Raw genomic sequence first — 20,056 nt, 5'->3', positions numbered from 1 at the left:
GATCATTGTTTACCACTGGTTTACATCTTTGCACTTTCAGCAGTGGCGGAAGTGACGTAATAAGTTAAAGCAAAAATATGAAATCTTTGTGATATGTTTTTATATACCTTCTTTGATTTGACATAATATCAATACATATAACATAAAGAAACAAAAGGAATTCATTAAACCCTGAGACATTCATAGCGCAGTTGAACGCCTGATTACACAATATTATGTATTGAAAATTCTACGAATTTGTGTATTACCGTATGAAAACAAACAAACAATTTTATGAGTTTTGTTTACGTATCATAACCCCTACTACCTTTAGTCTGACCCAAAGAGGGACATAAGTCAAATTACATTATGCAGTGTATGAAATTAACATATACAGGGATTTTACTATGTTATCATCGCAAAGCAGATTACTGGTACAGTAAATCGTAAAACATGGCAAATTCGGGCCGTGCTAAAAAGCAGAAAAACAAGATGTTTTGAGTTCTTAATAATGATATACAATACAACAGATGGATAAACAAGGAAATCACCTTTTAAATTATGTCAATTTCTATCCAAATATATCAAGAAACAAACGTTAAAGTTTAGCCGATAACTGGCACAGTGCCAGTACATCTCCAAAAAAGGAAAAATGCGTTTAAAAATGTGAAAAAAAACTAAAAAAAAAATTACATGCTCCGAGAACAATATGTAATCATAACAATTAAGCTCTCCGTTTATATGGTACAAATAATCTTTACAAATTTGTTAGAAAATACGTCAAGTTTAAATCTGAAAAGTTGTACTAATATCGTGTGAATAGTTCGCTTGCAATCGAACTTCTCCGCTAACTTGTCTTACATCCCTAGTATGTTCATGGTCGCTAATAATCAATTGTTTGTAAAAGATCGTGACCACTAAATCATCTTTTGTGTGAATAATATCCCTTTGCTGGTGAAGGTTTGAGAACACATCAGTTTCATTTCACTGATTCTTAGAAAACTAGATACCTTGATGCTAAGAGGTGATTACAAGTACTCAACAAATGTGTTTATTTTCATTCAAAATTCAATTCAATCAATATCTTCAATAAGCGAGTTTCAAAATAAAGCTGCATGATTTGTGTAAAATTTTAATAAAATTATGAAATTTCTTAACGTCATAACATAATATAGCGTAGAAAGACTTTTTCCTAATTTTCATGACCTTCAATATATCTCATTTCTACCTGTTTTGTTAATAGGGAGAAATACTACACGGCATTTGTTTTTTTATTGTAGAATATTTTAAATATTGTAAATCTCAGTCTGGACTGTTTAACTATCAAAAACATGTTTCAAACTTCCTTTAGTTTCTTAAATTAATCTGACCGTTTTGTTACGACAACTTTCATTTTAACTAGAATTTTGTTATACGCTCTGTCGATTTAAAGCTTTACAAAGATTAAAGATAGTACTTACTACCATGTACTTATGTGTACGTCTGTATGACTTGCACGCCGTAAAGTAAAATATGAACATCGTATCACGTGTAATCACTACGGCTTTTATATCTTTTAAGCTAATAGAACATGCATTCCTCTTTTTAAAGATCATTGTTGATATTGGAGGAAACTAAGATACATATGCGAAACATTTATAATTACAGATGCTGTATAAGTTTTATTACATAATTTGTATTATTTTCGGTTTAATTATGAAGCTCCCTTGACAGGATGCAAACAAAATTCCCTGGAACGTTCAAAAGTCACAAAAATAACGTTAAAAAATCAAGATTCTATATGAGGTTTTGCTGAAGACAATATATATTTATTATAAATTATAAACATTAGAGCAATAACTGTTTTATCTTCTACATTTGTTTACTCTAACGCCCATTCATATTTCTTTAAATGCCGCATAGATTATACTTTATACCTCAACAATGTATATATTGTTGTTGTTATCTAGAACATTTATAACAATTATTTTTCGCTTACAACACCTATTAAAAAATACACTTGCTGATTAAATATATATATATATATATGAACTAGATATGAATATTACCAATTCAACAAGTAATGATCCAAAATCTGTCTTTAATGTCTTGAGTTTACTTTTGAACATATGCTTTTTTATATCTTACATAAAAATAAACAAAAAATCTAAACCACATTTACATGCACTTTTTATAAAATAAAAACAAGTTTTTGTGAAATAAAACGAGGAAGTTATAGAAACATCAAATTGTAAAATACTTTATTCACTTAGAGATACGCAAAGCTTGTATTAAGTGTGTCTCTTATTTTTGTACTCACTTAAGTGGATCAATTTAGACATAAACGTTTATTCTACATTCTACTTGTAATTTATGGTGCTTTTAATTGTTCCCACCAAAAAATTCAGTGCTTTAAAGGAAAAAGGACATATTTGAAAACACCATTTGCTTATAAATAGTAAACTTTCTAGTTTATTAGCAGATTGTGTAATTGAAGATAACGTGTTAGAATGCACATGTGTATCAGCATTTTTTGAAAAATGTGTAGACAAGGTCGGTCTCTCTCTCTCTCTCTCTCTCTCTCTCTCTCTCTCTCTCTCTCTCTCAAAAGCAAGTACAGTTATATGTTTTATATTTTTCTTTTAAGCATACAAAAATGGTTATCAATGAACTACATAACGCTTTTGCAAAGTCTATATTCAGATAATACGTTGTTTACTCTACAAAAAGTGAGCAACACTCTTAAAAGTCAGTGTGGATTGTGCAAATAAGATAATGATTTGTTCAATGTAATAAGCAGGAGAAACTGCATTTGAAATTTTAAAATTCAATATAGACATGATTTAATCTATAAATCAAAAGGGTCGGAATAGAATTCTTGTAGCTTATGATTTTCTTTTCTTGAAACAACTAAACAGTAGTAAAAGATGGTACAGTCTTAAAAACTCGACAAATATGTTTCCACACTGTGGAATTCGAATTAATAATTTTTGGGGGCATTTGGAGTGATAATGCTTTGATGTAAAACAAATGCCGTATTATAAATACATTTGGTTACTCAAACTAAATCACTACTAAACAAAGTGTACCATCTTTCTCAATCAAGTCAATGTAAACGTCTGCTTAAATCAGCTACTAGATGTCTCATTATCTTTTTCTAACGGAAACTGACCCTTAACCAATGAAAAAATGAAAATGATAAACTGTATTTCATATAATTTTCTTGAAGCACGGACATGGTTATATTTTTATTGCAGAGTCATGTTTAAGATATTAACATTTGAAATATATGTTGAAACAACCGAAAGAATGAAAAATATATTTTTGTTTAACTGCAAATGGAGCAAAGGCGTGTAAAGTAAATATTTGTTAAGCATGTTTTTAACATGTCACGCAAAATGTGTATTGATTGACGAAGAATAAGTACATGTACGTAATGCGTAATAAGCGATTTGTCATTGACTGTGACGTCACTTTGGGTTTTTGATGTTTGTAACAATAAATTCTTTAAAATGTGAAATATGCACACGCTAAGTAGCTGGATCGGACGAATTAAATATTTTCGTTGGAAGAACAAAATGATGTTTGAATAAATTTGCTTTTTATTTGGATGATTTAGCTATTTGTTTGGACGAACGAACCAACTAGCTACCTGCTTGAATAAAATAGCTCTTTGTTTGAACTATTTAGTTACAGAAACATGGTGAATGTTTTGGGCGTAGAAAAATGTCTCTGAGCAACTTAAATGATCAGCAACCAAGTTTATATCTGTATTTTGAATTTTTATTTCGTTTTATAGATTTTTGAGATGGTTGACGGTTTGCTATTGTCAATTGTTTTTTTCATTTGAATGCTTTCTAACCTTGGCAACATGAATGGTTTACAGAGAAATTTAGATTCTACAGTATAGTGATTATGATATGGTTGTGAATGATTACAAATAAAAGTCTAGGTTAATCACAGAAAAAAGTATGCTGAACAAATGTGCCAATCAATCGTTTTAAATGCTTACATAATGTATCAGTTATAATATTTATAAGTTATAAATGTTTTCGGTGTAGAGTGTATTGAAATTTGACAAATTAGAGAAAGAACAAACTTTCTATTACATTTTTTTCTGTTGACTAGGATACTAGAATAACTGTAGGGAATTTTAAGGATTACAGCACTATTTATCGTATGCACAGGAAAAATAATCCTCAGAAATCCATTTGCTTTTTACAAAGCAATGAAATATAGACAATCAGTTTATTCGTTTTATCACCAAAGCGCACCATTGCTTTGTAAAAAGCAAGTTCATTTTTGAGGATAATTTTTCCTCTGCATACAATAAAACTCATTCAACACGCAAGAAAGAATAAAATGACATATCGTTGTTGCAGCATATAGTAAAATATGCATTAAAAACACAAAAGTATAATGCATGCAAAAATAATTGCAATAATGATATTTTAAACAATTCCATCTTTCCTAGGTGAAATGATGGGAACTTTAGTCCATATAACAAGCGTACTAAAGTACATGAATATATTTCTCTGTATTTTACAAAGTACTTCTCTTTTTCTTAATGTTTTGAATAATTGTTAAAAGAACATATCTAATAAATTAAACAAAGTCAAAAATGAATAACTATGATATTTAATGATAAAAAAAGAAGCTAAGCAGGATTTTCTTTTTGAAAGATCCCGCAATATATTTTGTGTTATGTTGTATAATATTTGTAGTTTTTTTTGATGACGAGAATTAATCATTGATACTTAACATCTTATTCAAAATAAGTGAAAGATACATAGGTAAAATATGTCTTGTTTTCAGCGCAAAAAGTGATTCCTCTTCTTTTCCGTCCGATTTAAGCCAAGAAAATTCTCACATATCGGTTTGAGAATCAACTTTCTATAGTTCTTGATATTGATTTCCCTTGTGAGTTATAACTGATATGCATCTGTTTTGATCTATTGTGAATTCAACGTCATTGAGACCATGTTCTTTACTTTTCATTTTTTGCACCCTTTTTCTCCTCAAAGTTTAAAAAAAACTCATCAAGGTAAATAAAAGAGACGATTTACAGAAAAATTCCTAATCATTTTTTTTTAAAAACAGTTAAAAAAAAGTCATTTAATTATGACATACAATATTGATTAATGTTTCTTTATGTTTTGTATAAGCGATCATAGGTAGCTTACACGTGCTTGTTTTGTAACTTAGCATTAAATGATTTTTAGTTGAATAAGCAACTTACCTCAGAAATATGATGTAAACGACTAAAACCATGCTGTTAATTACTACAGCAATTATCATTCCATCAATGACGTATAGGTACGTGGATAAGTCTTCAGGCAGACGATTCTCATCATGTACTGTACATCAAACAAGAATACATTAAACGTACAAATTTGTTAATGTATATACATGAATATGCATAAACTAACATTAGTCCAGACCAAAAAGCCAATTTTGAATGAAGAAGAGAAAATGCTTTTTTTATATTATCATTAGACTAGTTATTTTAATTTTGAAATGAAAAAGTATTATAAATCTATGAAAATTCACGTAGGCATAAAACATTTGGTATAAAATGTCTTTGTGTACATTCTAGGCACTGCATTCCTTCCCAGTCAGTTTTGCACCCGTCTACGCACGCACCGCTTATAAAATCACATTTGGGAGTGTTACAAAACGGGCTACATCTCTGGTAACAACCTATACCATATCTTCTTGGTTCACATGCTGTTTAAAAGAGAAAATATTTAGTACACGATTGTTCATTAAGCATTCACTTCTTTAAAAAATAACCCACTGTTTTTAAAAATGATTTCAATGTGTTAACTAACTTATTGGTAAACAAATTATTTGAAAATTAATATTGATATTTATGATTAAATATGTGTGTTTCGTTTGTTTTATAATACCGATAATGGCGATGGTAATTACGTTTTTGCAATTTTCAATGGTAAGACTAAAGGAGTAAACCAATGTTGATAAAACTAGAATTTAGATCTAAAAAATAGTTTGTTTTGAAAAGCATTTTCGTTGAATCTGTGTTTTAAAATTAGTCGAGGCTAAGTTGTTTTACTTGACAAGCAGTCGGGTCCAGTAAATCCAGGATAACATTCCTCGCAGACTCCGGTTTCTATATGACAGTAAGTACAGTTGATTGGGCATTGAAGTGAACACTTGTCGCCATAGAACCCATTTGGACAGTCTGAAGACCAAAGCACAATAATAAGATCGATCGCAATATTATGTTTATATCACTCCTTCTAGGCACATGATCCTAGTTCTATCTTTCTGGAGGTTCGTGTTGCTCTGCTTTAATTTGTATTTTGTTTTATGGAATTTTGAGATCGTTGACGGTTTGTTATTGTCATTTTTTATGATATTGATATGCTTTCTAAAATCCATATCCCTTTTTATGGATGTCATTTTTTTTTAAATGGGGGGGGGGGGGGGGCTGGGTTCAATACTTTACCATGCTATTCTAAAATTTAATTGAAAATTAATTTACTTTGTCATATTTGAAGGATGGTTGGTGAGAAAAACTAAAGAAGGGTACATATTTTAAACAACCCTAACAATAAGATAACGTAGATTATTGGACCTTTTTTCTGTGAAACTAACTTTATGATATCTTTTTTCCGAAGGGGCGGAGATAAATTGTTTTTCTTTCCGCATAAATTTACTACGTAATATCTACATGTACCACTTTGAAATTCAGACAAAGAAGGAGCCTCCATTTTTTTTTAATCCGCGAATGCTAGCATTGAATCCCATTTAAATGAAGCTTCTAAAGCGTCTTACATAATGCATGCATGTTACAAAAATTTGGAAAACATATACTAGTATATGCCAATATGCTTCTGGATATATTGTAATCTATGTTAACTGTTGTAGTCAACACGCATTATTGATGTGCATTATCAAATTTATTTTGAAACATATTAAATATTTACATCTTTTAAAAAACATTCATAATATTCAAACTTTTCAAAAACGTTGCAATTTCAATTTGCAATAAATCATTAAAGTAAAATCATGTTAGACTACGTCTGCTATCATTTTATATATTTACCACATTTTGCATTCCTGGTTTTTATAAAAAAATAATTTTTTAAATACTTTATTATTATAGGGGTTTATCTAAGCTATCGACTAAACTAATTTATATACATTTGATACCATTTGCACTTTTCCGATTTTATAAGTTGATACATTACGTTGCAAACAGCGATCTCCATAGTATCCTGGATTGCATCCATATTTACAGAAACCGTCAACATGGTGGCATTTCCCATATTCAACCTCCTCTATTTCAATCAGGCTGCAGTTGCCACAGAAATCAGTACATCCAAGACCATACTTCCCGTCATCACACTCTACAAAAAGTATATATTTTAACACGTCCAGGTATGTAACTTTTTATAGAAATATTCATTCCGTATGAAATTAATTTATCTGTTTTGATTTTAAAACATACCTAGGTTTTTAAGTAGATATATATTGAGTGTTTATGTTTCAAAATACATTTTCTTTTCAACAACACCCCCCCCCTCCAACCATAAAAGAAAAAATACAAACAAACAAACAAACAAACCAACAAATACAAAAACTAAAACAATATTCAAAATAAACCAAAACAAAACAACTGAAGATAATACAGGTGCAAAACAATAAATGATAACTTCATATACTTTGGATTTTTCTTTAGATTGAACATGTACCATATACACATTTAGTTAATATTGAGATGTATAACCTATACACGCGACGAATGTTTTATATGTGCTTAGACTTGCAACTGTTCTATCTTTTTTCTCTGATACTATAACAACAATTGTCCTAAGCAACAAATTTATGGCATATTGCTGTTTTTTAAATTATGTATCGATGTTTTACAATACACGAAACACGTGACTTTGCGTGTCGGATCCCTAACATGCAATTTAGATTTTCACTTAAAATTGGATTTTTTCTTACTTTTATCACATTCAGGGGATTCCCATCCAGCCTGGCACCCTCCTTCACACAATCCCGTTATCCAGTCACATTTCCCAGGAACTTTACAGTTATCACTACATCTATTCTCACAGTGTGGTCCAAACCACCCAAATTTACACTCTGTAAAAAATGGATTTTTTCACAAAATCAAATTTATACTTTTTGCAAAAAAAAAATAGAATATCCCACTTCATATCAATTGAGTTTCTCAACACCAATATATTTCTATATTTAATCAACTTAAATATTGTAAGAAAACATTAATTGTTATTCATATATGTATATATCAAGTTCTACTTAAATCAAACAAAGGTTGCGACATGCAAAGCTTTCCCAATTTCATATTTTACAATTACTCCACTATATAATCAGCAATAGTTTACCATACACTTGAATTTCACAAAGATCGCTGAAAGCAAACGGATGATAGTCAGAAGGAAATGGAGGGTGTGTTCTGTTGTTGTAGTAGATGACGTATCTTCCACTTATTTGAGTGGTTATGTTTATTGGATTAGGAAGTGTGTCCATGGTGTAGTTGGTGTCCACGAAACATAACTCTCCGTCTTCTTTGTCGGTTGTATTCGATATATGAACCGAAAATCCTAAAAATCTATCAGCGAAACCATTAAATCTGTCTTGCGGAAGACATGTAGCAAATAAAATTAGTAAGTTAATTTTAAAAAATAAAATGTCTTAAAAATATACGTTATGGTGAAGAATATGCAAAATACTGTAGAATCATTAAATTTCGTGGGGGCCAATTTTCGTGGATATATTAAATTTTACAGGTTCGTGGGGACGTAATTTCGTGTATTCTCTAAAACCTACAAAGGAAATATGATTTATTACCCTAATTTATTAATTCGTGAAGGATGTTAATTCGTGGATGAGAGGTACCCACGAATTCCACGAAAATTGAGCCACCACGAAATCTAATGATTCCACGGTATGTTTTTTTTCAAATAATTATTTTAAACAGAAAGAAGAAAACAAACACAAAAAACTTTAATTGGTTTTTTAGCATACCATAAAAAGCCCAAATGTCATTTTTCTTCATACTCAAAGACTAAAATACAAGCTTTTCAACAAAATTACGAGACTAAAACAAATAAGAGCATTGTTTAAAATTAGAACCGAACTTTGAATTAAAAGGAATGAATAAATGTGTTTACATATTTTTTTATCCATTAATCATGGCGAACCATCAATAATTCTGGTATAATCTATAATTTACTTTAATTTTCAGTTTGTTGGTAGATAAATGAACCGTGTAAAACACACTAACAACATATCAGCACTTATCATTTGAAGTTGACCCTTCTAATGTGCCGGTACATGTTTGTGTTGACATGACAAACATTGTAAGGGAACTATTCATATTTAATCGATTACAATATTTCACTTAATTATCATATCAATATATACATTACATCATTTGTGCGATACTTTATTCCAAGTAACTTTCCAGACATAGTATTCTTTAATATTTTCAATATAATAAAACAGCCATGAAGGGGGCTGAAGTTATTGAAATATAATTTAAGGTTTCTTTAAGTCATATTTACACAGGGAAAAGTGGCTCGCATAATTTTCATGCGATTTCCTTTTCGCATGAAAATCATGCGCTAATCATGCGAAAATCAGATGAAAAGTTTCTCATGCAAATATCATGCGAATATGTTCGCATGATATTCGCATGAAAAATGTACAATTTTCATGTGAATAATTTTTCGTATGTTTTTCATGCGATGAGATATTTGTGTCATATTCATATAAAATTCATGCAAAATTCACATGAAAATTGCATGTTTTTCATATGAAAATTTAATTATGACAAATCAATCTATAACACTTTAAAAACATTCTTTTATTAATATGTTGACATACTAGTGTCTTTTTTGTTAACAAATTTGACGTTAAGACAACTAAACAATTTCTACATGGGTTGGAATTAATATATGTATAAATAAAAATTAGAATAGAGTTTACATTTTATCAAAATATAAATGAGTGAATTACATATAGGAAAATTTCCAGCTATATATTTAAACATTTTTTTACATTTAATTATTTCTATGCTAGACAATGAAAATTCACTGAAAATTGTTAACACTGTGATACAGGTTTTCCATGATTCCAAGTGATATTGCACAGATCACAGTATATTTCAAAAGAATCCAGGCCTTTGTGGTCTCAAGTCTCAGTGTGTACCAATGTTATTGGACTGATGCTGGTGTAACACTCTGGTGTCTGTATCATGTGCCTTTATCTTCCTTCTTCTGTAGCATGTCTCTTTATCCTTCTCCATATTTAAATATCTTTGTCAACCTGGTGTATATGCAAGACAAAATATAATTCATAAACGAACATGCAAACAAAGGTACATGTATTGAGTACATGTACAACAGCGTAAAGCACAAGATTTATACACTCAGATAAAATTAAAAAAAAAAAAAACAATCATAATTTACATGTATCTCTGTATTGAAATAACTTACAGTATGTTTTATCGATCAAAAGCAAATGAGATCAAGAGGTATGTCCAACCTCTTTTATCAAATAATTGTTAATCCATGTTTGATTTTATATACATGTAATTACAAACGTTAGAAATATTCAAAACGCAAGGCATGTTTCACCGAATAAATACTTACATGGTATCATCATATGGACAGTTCGTTGTGCATGATTTCCAAAGTGATATACATGTATGTTATTGTTATAGCTATCATATATAAACAACATATACTGGAGCAGCATTCTTCTATTCTTCTGTCTGTGTAACATTGCTTCGGATCTTAAACAGGTCTAGGCAACCTCCGTTTTTGGAGGATAGCTCAATTTCAAGATGGCTGCTGATTTTTACCATATATGGAAAGTCACTTTGCATTGTGGGTGAAATTATCCTCCATTTTTGGAGGATAGCATGGGTATATTTCAAAGGCTTCGTGCATATCTTTAATGAGAAAATGCAAGCACCAGACCATATGGGAATTAAAGTTAAGGGAATAAACTAATGATTGTATGCGGCGATTTGAAATTCTATGTATAGTATTTTCACAATATGCTTTGAAAGTGTGTACTTCCTGTGTGCAGTTTTACAAATGACATAGACTATTTACATGTTTCATTTAATAAAAATCACAAAATAGTGATGTTTATTACTCATTAAAACATTAATGAGTTCATTCACGTTTAGAGACACACAATAGATATCTTGATCTGCTATATTGTACATGTACAAAGTAAATGTTTGCATATACCTTAGGAACTTTGTAGCTCTTATTCTAATTAATTCACATGTTATTAAGTATCATTTAAGTTTAATCCCTTCACACAAAAAGACATTGTTAAATTTTATTAATCAAAATGATACCATTTATAGATATCAATTATCCAGAATATTGAAAAAAAATGAAAGAGTCTTCACATAAGATATTTTTCTTTAAAATCAGCCCTGCAATTATTTAAACTTAAATATTTATTAAATATTATCAATAATTATAATTATTAATAGCTAAATAAGGTGATATTTTTATAGTATAATAATTATATTTTATTCATAGTTAACTCCCTTTGTAAAAACAGAGTTAATTGCCCTTCATCTGAAAAGATCCACCAGGGGGCGCATACATCTATCCTCCAAAAACGGAGGATAAAATCTATCCTCCAAAAACGGAGGTTGCCTAGACCTGTTAAAACAACCCTGTAGGAAAAAAACATAAAATGTTATGAACATTTTTAAACTGCATATATACTCCAATAAATGGATTCACCGTGACAATATGCACAACAATTTTACATGTAGACTGGATCTAGGAGGGGTCAAGGGGATCCAGGCCCCCTTAAAAACTCTTTAAATTGAAATTATAAAATTCATAAAAATATGGCTTACTCCCCCTCCCAACCTTGTTACTCAATCAATCACACCCCCCCCCCCCAATTTTTTTCTGGATCCGCGCTTGAAATCAGATTGCATGCTTGCAACCGCATGTTTAAAATAAATATCTGCAGATTTATTTCGTAATCATTACGGTTACACTGTGTTCATTCATTCTTGTATAAGAAATACACATTAGATAGAAATTTATCCGAAGCTCCTCGGAGAAAATTGACAGACCCTCTGTCAACCCGAATTTCCCCGTACATTGTATAGTTACATGTGAAGACCTGCATCAAAGTTTAATAATAACAGTAGATTTTTTCAGTGTTTAAAAACGTTTCTGGCAACGTTAGTTAACATATAATATGTGGACATAGAATATGCATACACTTGAAACATCGTAGTTCTAGGGTACCTGCATGTTGACGATCCGCTCCTCTCCTATCCAGGATCACGAACTTTTCAATCGCTGAGTAAAAAATCGTACGATAGATCGGACACATCTTGATGATGTTGATGTAAAGTTTCTGCTGGCTTGCATCACTGATCAGCCAGTGCCGATGTACATAACTTTACAGCTTGAGAAAATTCAGTCTGTCTGCATATGAATTGCAGACGTTTAGGCCCCAACATGTTTAGGCCCCAAGACGGTTAGGCCCCAAGTAAGATGTTTAGGCCCCAAGATGTTTAGGCCCCAAGATGTTTAGGCACCTGTTGTTTATAATAATAACTGATAGTTGAAATAACATGGCTTTTAAGCACTTTTGAGCCAATAAATGTAATTTACTTTAATTTGTAAATAGTAAACTAACAATCGTTACGCAAACATGGCGTTGTTTACTTTATATACAAATTCTTGTTAAACTAGGGGGCTAGTATCCCTATTACATTTACTTCCAACTTCTCAATCTTTCAAAGTAAATTTATGAACAATTACATTTCTGGCGAGAAAAGTGGTGGGGGGGGGGGCTAAACCCTCTATGATGCTATGCGCCTAATGGTTAGGTCTAACTTTGCAAAAAAAGTGGGGGGGGGGGGGGGGGCTAAGCCTCCCCCTAGCCCCCCCCCCCGGTTCCGACGCCTATGTACCGTGATCAAATATATATCTCCTAAAATGTCGTCATTATAAAAAACAGGATGTTGAAACCCCTTGAATATATTGAACAAGATATTAAATTACTGGAAATTAAAACGTGAAGAGGGCTTTCAAAAAACAGACACAATACTTTGAGATTTAAATGACCGGTGAAATACTTATATAAATCATTCACGTTTAGAGACACACAATAGATATCTTGATCTGCTATATTGTACATGTACAAAGTAAATGTTTGCATATACCTTAGGAACTTTGTAGCTCTTATTCTAATTAATTCACATGTTATTAAGTATCATTTAAGTTTAATCCCTTCACACAAAAAGACATTGTTAAATTTTATTAATCAAAATGATACCATTTATAGATATCAATTATCCAGAATATTGAAAAAAAATGATAGAGTCTTCACATAAGATATTTTTCTTTAAAATCAGCCCTGCAATTATTTAAACTTAAATATTTATTAAATATTATCAATAATTATAATTATTAATAGCTAAATAAGGTGATATTTTTATAGTATAATAATTATATTTTATTCATAGTTAACTCCCTTTGTAAAAACAGAGTTAATTGCCCTTCATCTGAAAAGATCCACCAGGGGGCGCATACATCTATCCTCCAAAAACGGAGGATAAAATCTATCCTCCAAAAACGGAGGTTGCCTAGACCTGTTAAAACAACCCTGTAGGAAAAAAACATAAAATGTTATGAACATTTTTAAACTGCATATATACTCCAATAAATGGATTCACCGTGACAATATGCACAACAATTTTACATGTAGACTGGATCTAGGAGGGGTCAAGGGGATCCAGGCCCCCTTAAAAACTCTTTAAATTGAAATTATAAAATTCATAAAAATATGGCTTACTCCCCCTCCCAACCTTGTTACTCAATCAATCACACCCCCCCCCCCCCAATTTTTTTCTGGATCCGCGCTTGAAATCAGATTGCATGCTTGCAACCGCATGTTTAAAATAAATATCTGCAGATTTATTTCGTAATCATTACGGTTACACTGTGTTCATTCATTCTTGTATAAGAAATACACATTAGATAGAAATTTATCCGAAGCTCCTCGGAGAAAATTGACAGACCCTCTGTCAACCCGAATTTCCCCGTACATTGTATAGTTACATGTGAAGACCTGCATCAACGTTTAATAATAACAGTAGATTTTTTCAGTGTTTAAAAACGTTTCTGGCAACGTTAGTTAACATATAATATGTGGACATAGAATATGCATACACTTGAAACATCGTAGTTCTAGGGTACCTGCATGTTGACGATCCGCTCCTCTCCTATCCAGGATCACGAACTTTTCAATCGCTGAGTAAAAAATCGTACGATAGATCGGACACATCTTGATGATGTTGATGTAAAGTTTCTGCTGGCTTGCATCACTGATCAGCCAGTGCCGATGTACATAACTTTACAGCTTGAGAAAATTCAGTCTGTCTGCATATGAATTGCAGACGTTTAGGCCCCAACATGTTTAGGCCCCAAGACGGTTAGGCCCCAAGTAAGATGTTTAGGCCCCAAGATGTTTAGGCCCCAAGATGTTTAGGCACCTGTTGTTTATAATAATAACTGATAGTTGAAATAACATGGCTTTTAAGCACTTTTGAGCCAATAAATGTAATTTACTTTAATTTGTAAATAGTAAACTAACAATCGTTACGCAAACATGGCGTTGTTTACTTTATATACAAATTCTTGTTAAACTAGGGGGCTAGTATCCCTATTACATTTACTTCCAACTTCTCAATCTTTCAAAGTAAATTTATGAACAATTACATTTCTGGCGAGAAAAGTGGTGGGGGGGGGGGCTAAACCCTCTATGATGCTATGCGCCTAATGGTTAGGTCTAACTTTGCAAAAAAAGTGGGGGGGGGGGGGGCTAAGCCTCCCCCTAGCCCCCCCCCCCCCCCCCCCCCCGGTTCCGACGCCTATGTACCGTGATCAAATATATATCTCCTAAAATGTCAAGTCATTATAAAAAACAGGATGTTGAAACCCCTTGAATATATTGAACAAGATATTAAATTACTGGAAATTAAAACGTGAAGAGGGCTTTCAAAAAACAGACACAATACTTTGAGATTTAAATGACCGGTGAAATACTTATATAAATCATGATACATATGTACTATCTTTATATATTTGTATAAACTATACTTTTATAACCAAAATTTGTTTTAAAGATATTATACATAACTCCTTCTGATGAATTATTTATATCAGCATGCCGCTTTTGAATAAATTGATCTTGTAATCTCTGTTTAACTGCCGTTGAAACCCATGTTTGGTTAACAATATTTAAAAACTGACTATGCTCATGGAGACCCGTCTCTTCATGGTTTACTTCCAAAGTGAGGTGTGAAACCCTCATTGTATTACTAGAGGATCTCTTCATTATCTTCTCCTAATTAGCACCTATCTAGAGAGGGAGCAAGATACGGTGGGGGTGTTGTTTTAACAATTTAATTCATGTCATACACAAACTTTAAGTAAATGAAAGTCTTTACCGTTTCTTTGATCTGCAATTAGAAAATTAAATATAGAAAATAATATGATGTGACAATACTATGATATTTAAAAAATAACAAATTATGCATAAGATGCAGATTATACTTCTTTATAATTTTAAAGTAAATGGACTTTTAAATAATGAAATGTAAATTATAATTTACTTAGACAAATGTATGTTGGTGCCTAAACCATTATTCATGTAAAAAATAAAATGAAAATTATAATTAACTTAGAAAAATGTAGGCTGGTGCCTTAACATCTTGGGGCCTAAACATGTTGGGGCCTAAGCGTCTTATCAATGAAGGGCCTAAACATCTTTGGGCCTAAAAGTCTTGCTACCCTGCATATGAGTTATCGCGGGAGATAACTCGACCGGGATTTCGGAAAGGAAGAAAAATGTTTGCAAGGGCTTACAAAAAAGATGCACATCAACCTGTAGCGCTTTAAATTATTAAGGATAATTATTCTAATCATATCTAAATTACAAAATCTGATCTGATCTATTGCTTTTTGGTATATTGCTCTATGTAAATTCAAACACCATACTGACGGTTCTCAGTATCCAGAATATAATCAATATGTGACGTCAGCTGGAACGAGACTCGAGTACAAAGTGATTGACGGAGGTAAGAAACATCGGCCTAAATGAAATGTTTATGTATTGTCGGAAGATCTCTGCTTCCCGTTTTGATAAAAAAAAACCATCATTCGAAATTTTTGCAAATTATTATAAAGAATTCGTTACAATTATTTATAACTGCATAATAAAGATGAAGTGTAGTGTTATGATGAACAGAGCAAACTTTGCTTATATCCTTAGCGTAATTCTAGCGTAATGTTAGGGCTTATGCAATAAAATATCTTATATCTTTTTCATTGAAGCATGACAAAAACATCCCCACATGGATATGGAGTTGGTACTATATTTGGATGTAGGTGTGAACATGATGACATGCCTGTTGGCTGTATAAAAGGTGAGGATAATTCAAAGTACTAAATATACTGAGATTCTATATTCGAGCCAATCCAAAGCCTGAAAATTGTTTATTACATATGCTTGTTTTCTTCCAAAAGTCAAAAGAAGAGAAGAAAAGATCCTTCCATATTTTTCCAGAGTGTCTTTCCGTCATTAATAGCAGGTTCGTAATTGAGTAAGCGCAACAACTTGCAAGTAGTTTTGTCAAGAATTTGTGTAGGAGATGTGAAAAATATTAAATAAGAAATCCATTAATGAATATCAAGATTACAATAGCTGTATTACTTATATTACTCAATTCTAGATATTTATAAGATCAAATAGGAATGAACTCATTCAATAATTTTACAACAGTAATATTTGCAGAGAACCTTAAGTTTGCACATGCAGATTTGCAAAGACTATTTGGAAAAGATTTTAACAGCGTGACAACCAACAACATTCTGGAAGAATTCATGGATACAGTGGTAAGTAATTCTTCTATTATTTAAGAATTGTATGATAATTTGGAACAATGCTTAACATTGAAGCTCATTTAAGAGATTCAGACAACCGGCTTGAGCTAAAAGTTCATGTGTTGATCACTATTGTCTGTCTTAATTCTGTCCCTTGACAGTCTGCATCCCTCTGTAAACTTTTGATATTTTCTCCTTCTCTAGAACAGTTGAGCCAATTTTAATCAAACTTGACACAAAACATTATAAGTGAAAGGGAATTCCAGTTTGTTAATTTAACAATGAAAATTCACACCATCTTTTAGTGAAATTAGAATGATAGAAAATGCGTTGTTATTTAAAAAAAAAATTTTAAAAGCCTTTGGTCGGAATAGCTGAAACTTGTATGGAAGCATTTTGAGGTATTGTAGATTCAAATGTGTTCATATACATGTAATGGTTCCTAGGGTTGGGCCGTAATAGAAATGATTATTGTTTTTGACATTTAGAAATATTTTCCTAAAAATTGAAACAACAAAAGAGGCTTGATGATTATGTGAGGAAAAATTTGAAAATCCTCTTAAACAAAATGTATAGTACTCCTCAAAGTTGTCCAAATGTTTTGTATTTGGCAGCATAAAGTAGATTTGATAAGTTATGGCTATTGATGCTCAGGTGAGCGAATTGGCTTAAGTAATAAACTCACAAACTGAAAGCATAAAATAACAATAAGGACATGGATCAGAGTGATAAAAAGTGAGAATGGTAGTATTCAAATATATATGACAAACAGAAATTTATTGTATTTGATCAAATCTGCTTTAACGAGCGTTTTTTCATGTTACCAACTGCATGTCATATTTCAAAGAATTTTGTTTTTATCTTCCAATATTAATAATTCACATTCAAAATAGATACCAGTATGCCATTAAGCAACTGGAAAATTTCATGAACACTGCATTATGTATGTTTTCTTGTAGATTGATGAAGCAACAAGCCTTTTCGAGAAGTGGAAGAAGACATTTGAATTTTGTTCTCATCTAAATAAAGAAGATTTTCCTAAGAAGATTACTGTCATTGTTTTTTGTTAACGTTAATTCTGTGTGAAGCAAATTAATTAGGACTTCAGTTTTCTTTTCAAAATATAACAGTTTATATTCTCAAATTTAGATAAAAGAGATCAAGATTTCAGGATTATTTATTAAGCTGCATATGGTATTTTGTATGAAAATTGCATGATATTTGCATGATATTCGCATGAAACAACAATGAAACATAAGATATACATTTTCGCATGAATATTGTGCGAACTTTTAATCATATGATATTTGCATGAAAATTATCTCAAAATCGCATGAAGTTTTTGCATGAAATTCATGCGTGTTACTTTTCGTCTCTTTCTCAGGCGAAGAATTCGCATGAACTTCATGCGAATTTCATATGATATTCATGCGAGCCACTTTTGCCTGTGTAGAGCTTTTTATTACGTCATACAATGCAAAACAATATAAAAATGTGTTCTTTATCAAATTGAATTAAATTGAATTAATCAAAATCTCATAAATCTTGTATCTCATGTATCTTATAATTATTTATTTTTCATTTAATGATAGTTTTTGTATAAATACATGTATGTTAGACATTTCTAAACGAAACTTTAATTGATTTTAAACATTTTATTGGCGGTTTCTTCCTTTAGAGAAAACAATGCCAAAATAATCAGTTAAAAAAACAACTTACTTTCATAAGGAAAATACATTACAATGTGAGCTATCTTGTGAAATTTTCCCAAGTCAACATGCCATGTGGCAGTTGAATGCCCATATTCTGACATTGTACACTGTCCTCCATAGAGAGATAGTTCTGAATACAGTCCGTCCACGGCCCGCTCTGCTCCAAACTTCTCCATGTTGTTTGCGGGGTATTTCTGCCATGCTGATTTGTTAAATGCGACGTTTACTTCTAAAATGAAAAACAAAATAAGAAGCACGTAGAAGATTCACCAAATTAGAGTTTCACCTCCACCCCTGCAGGGATTTTAAAACTTACTCTCCCTACAGTGCACATCGACTCAATGAACAAAAGACCATATACGCATTCCAGAACACCTCCTTTGAATACAATGAAGGTTAACAAAAACTGTAATTGTTAATTCAATACGCTGTTCTAACAGTATAAAGCCAAGTTACTTTAGTTAATTTTACCTAGATTTTGCTCCAAAATATTTGATGTTTTCTTGGCAAATTTAACAAGTTTGATATTTGCTTGCCAAGAAAACACCGGAACCGGAACGGCGCTATTACAAAACTGGCATAACAAGGCTTGAAAAAATATCAAAATCCTTTTAAAAAACCCCAGAAAAACATCGTATATTTCGGACTTCTGATTTCTTAGCTTGTTTAGATTTATAATACATATGAATGTTAGATTTATATGTGTTCTACATGTATTAAGCAGAGGATAAGCTAACTCATGATGAGTCACTTCCATATCCATTGACTTTCTACACACATAAAAGAACAGATTAATGATCAATTCTTAGTTGCTAGCAACAATAACAGTTGAGTATTCCTAAACAATCAGAATTCCTATCAGAAGTAACATGTACTTGCCATTATTTTCTGCAAAACAGAGTAATCCAGGGCAAATTAAGAGAACCCAGACGCTATCCATTATAAAGAAAGGAATAAACAAGGAAGTAATGAAAAGATTCTACGTTGTGAAATAACGTTATAATGAATTTAAATTCAAAGAGTAGTCTGTTTACAGAACTTTAATAATCAAGAATCATTCATCCAGGGAGCAAGGACGTACAAAAAATCATCAATTGTTCCCCTAAAGTTATGCAATAAAATCTATCACCAGGTTGTCTAGGTCTGGTTTTTTTTATAAGATAATGCATCGGTGCACACAACACAACACAACACAATAGCCCGTTTGATGCCCTATGGTTGTATACACACAAAACTGTCCAATAAATGACCCTTTATATTTGACAGTGTAGTAACATGAACACAATATTAATAATGCCGTTTAAATAAATATGTGTGCCGAATTCTACAATAATATGTATACAAAGTATGTACTAGTGTGATCATTAAATAAAGTAGGGGATGTTTTTGAAAACTCTTCCCCTTTCTCTCATTTCTCTCTCTCTCTCTCTCTCTCTTTCTCTC

The 20,056-nt window shown here is 31.4% G+C and overlaps 1 pseudogene; it reads right to left on the bottom strand.

Annotated features, from left to right (window-relative positions):
- Positions 1-2,340: 2,340 nt before the first annotated feature.
- On the bottom strand, positions 2,341-18,836 carry LOC128174502 (multiple epidermal growth factor-like domains protein 11; annotated as a pseudogene).
- Positions 18,837-20,056: the final 1,220 nt, after the last annotated feature.

Source organism: Crassostrea angulata, chromosome 2 (genome assembly GCF_025612915.1).
Source record: "Crassostrea angulata isolate pt1a10 chromosome 2, ASM2561291v2, whole genome shotgun sequence".
NCBI classification, from domain to species: domain Eukaryota; kingdom Metazoa; phylum Mollusca; class Bivalvia; order Ostreida; family Ostreidae; genus Magallana; species Magallana angulata.
The sequence above is the reverse complement of the archived record's forward strand: the minus strand, read 5'-3'. Positions and strand labels throughout refer to the sequence as shown.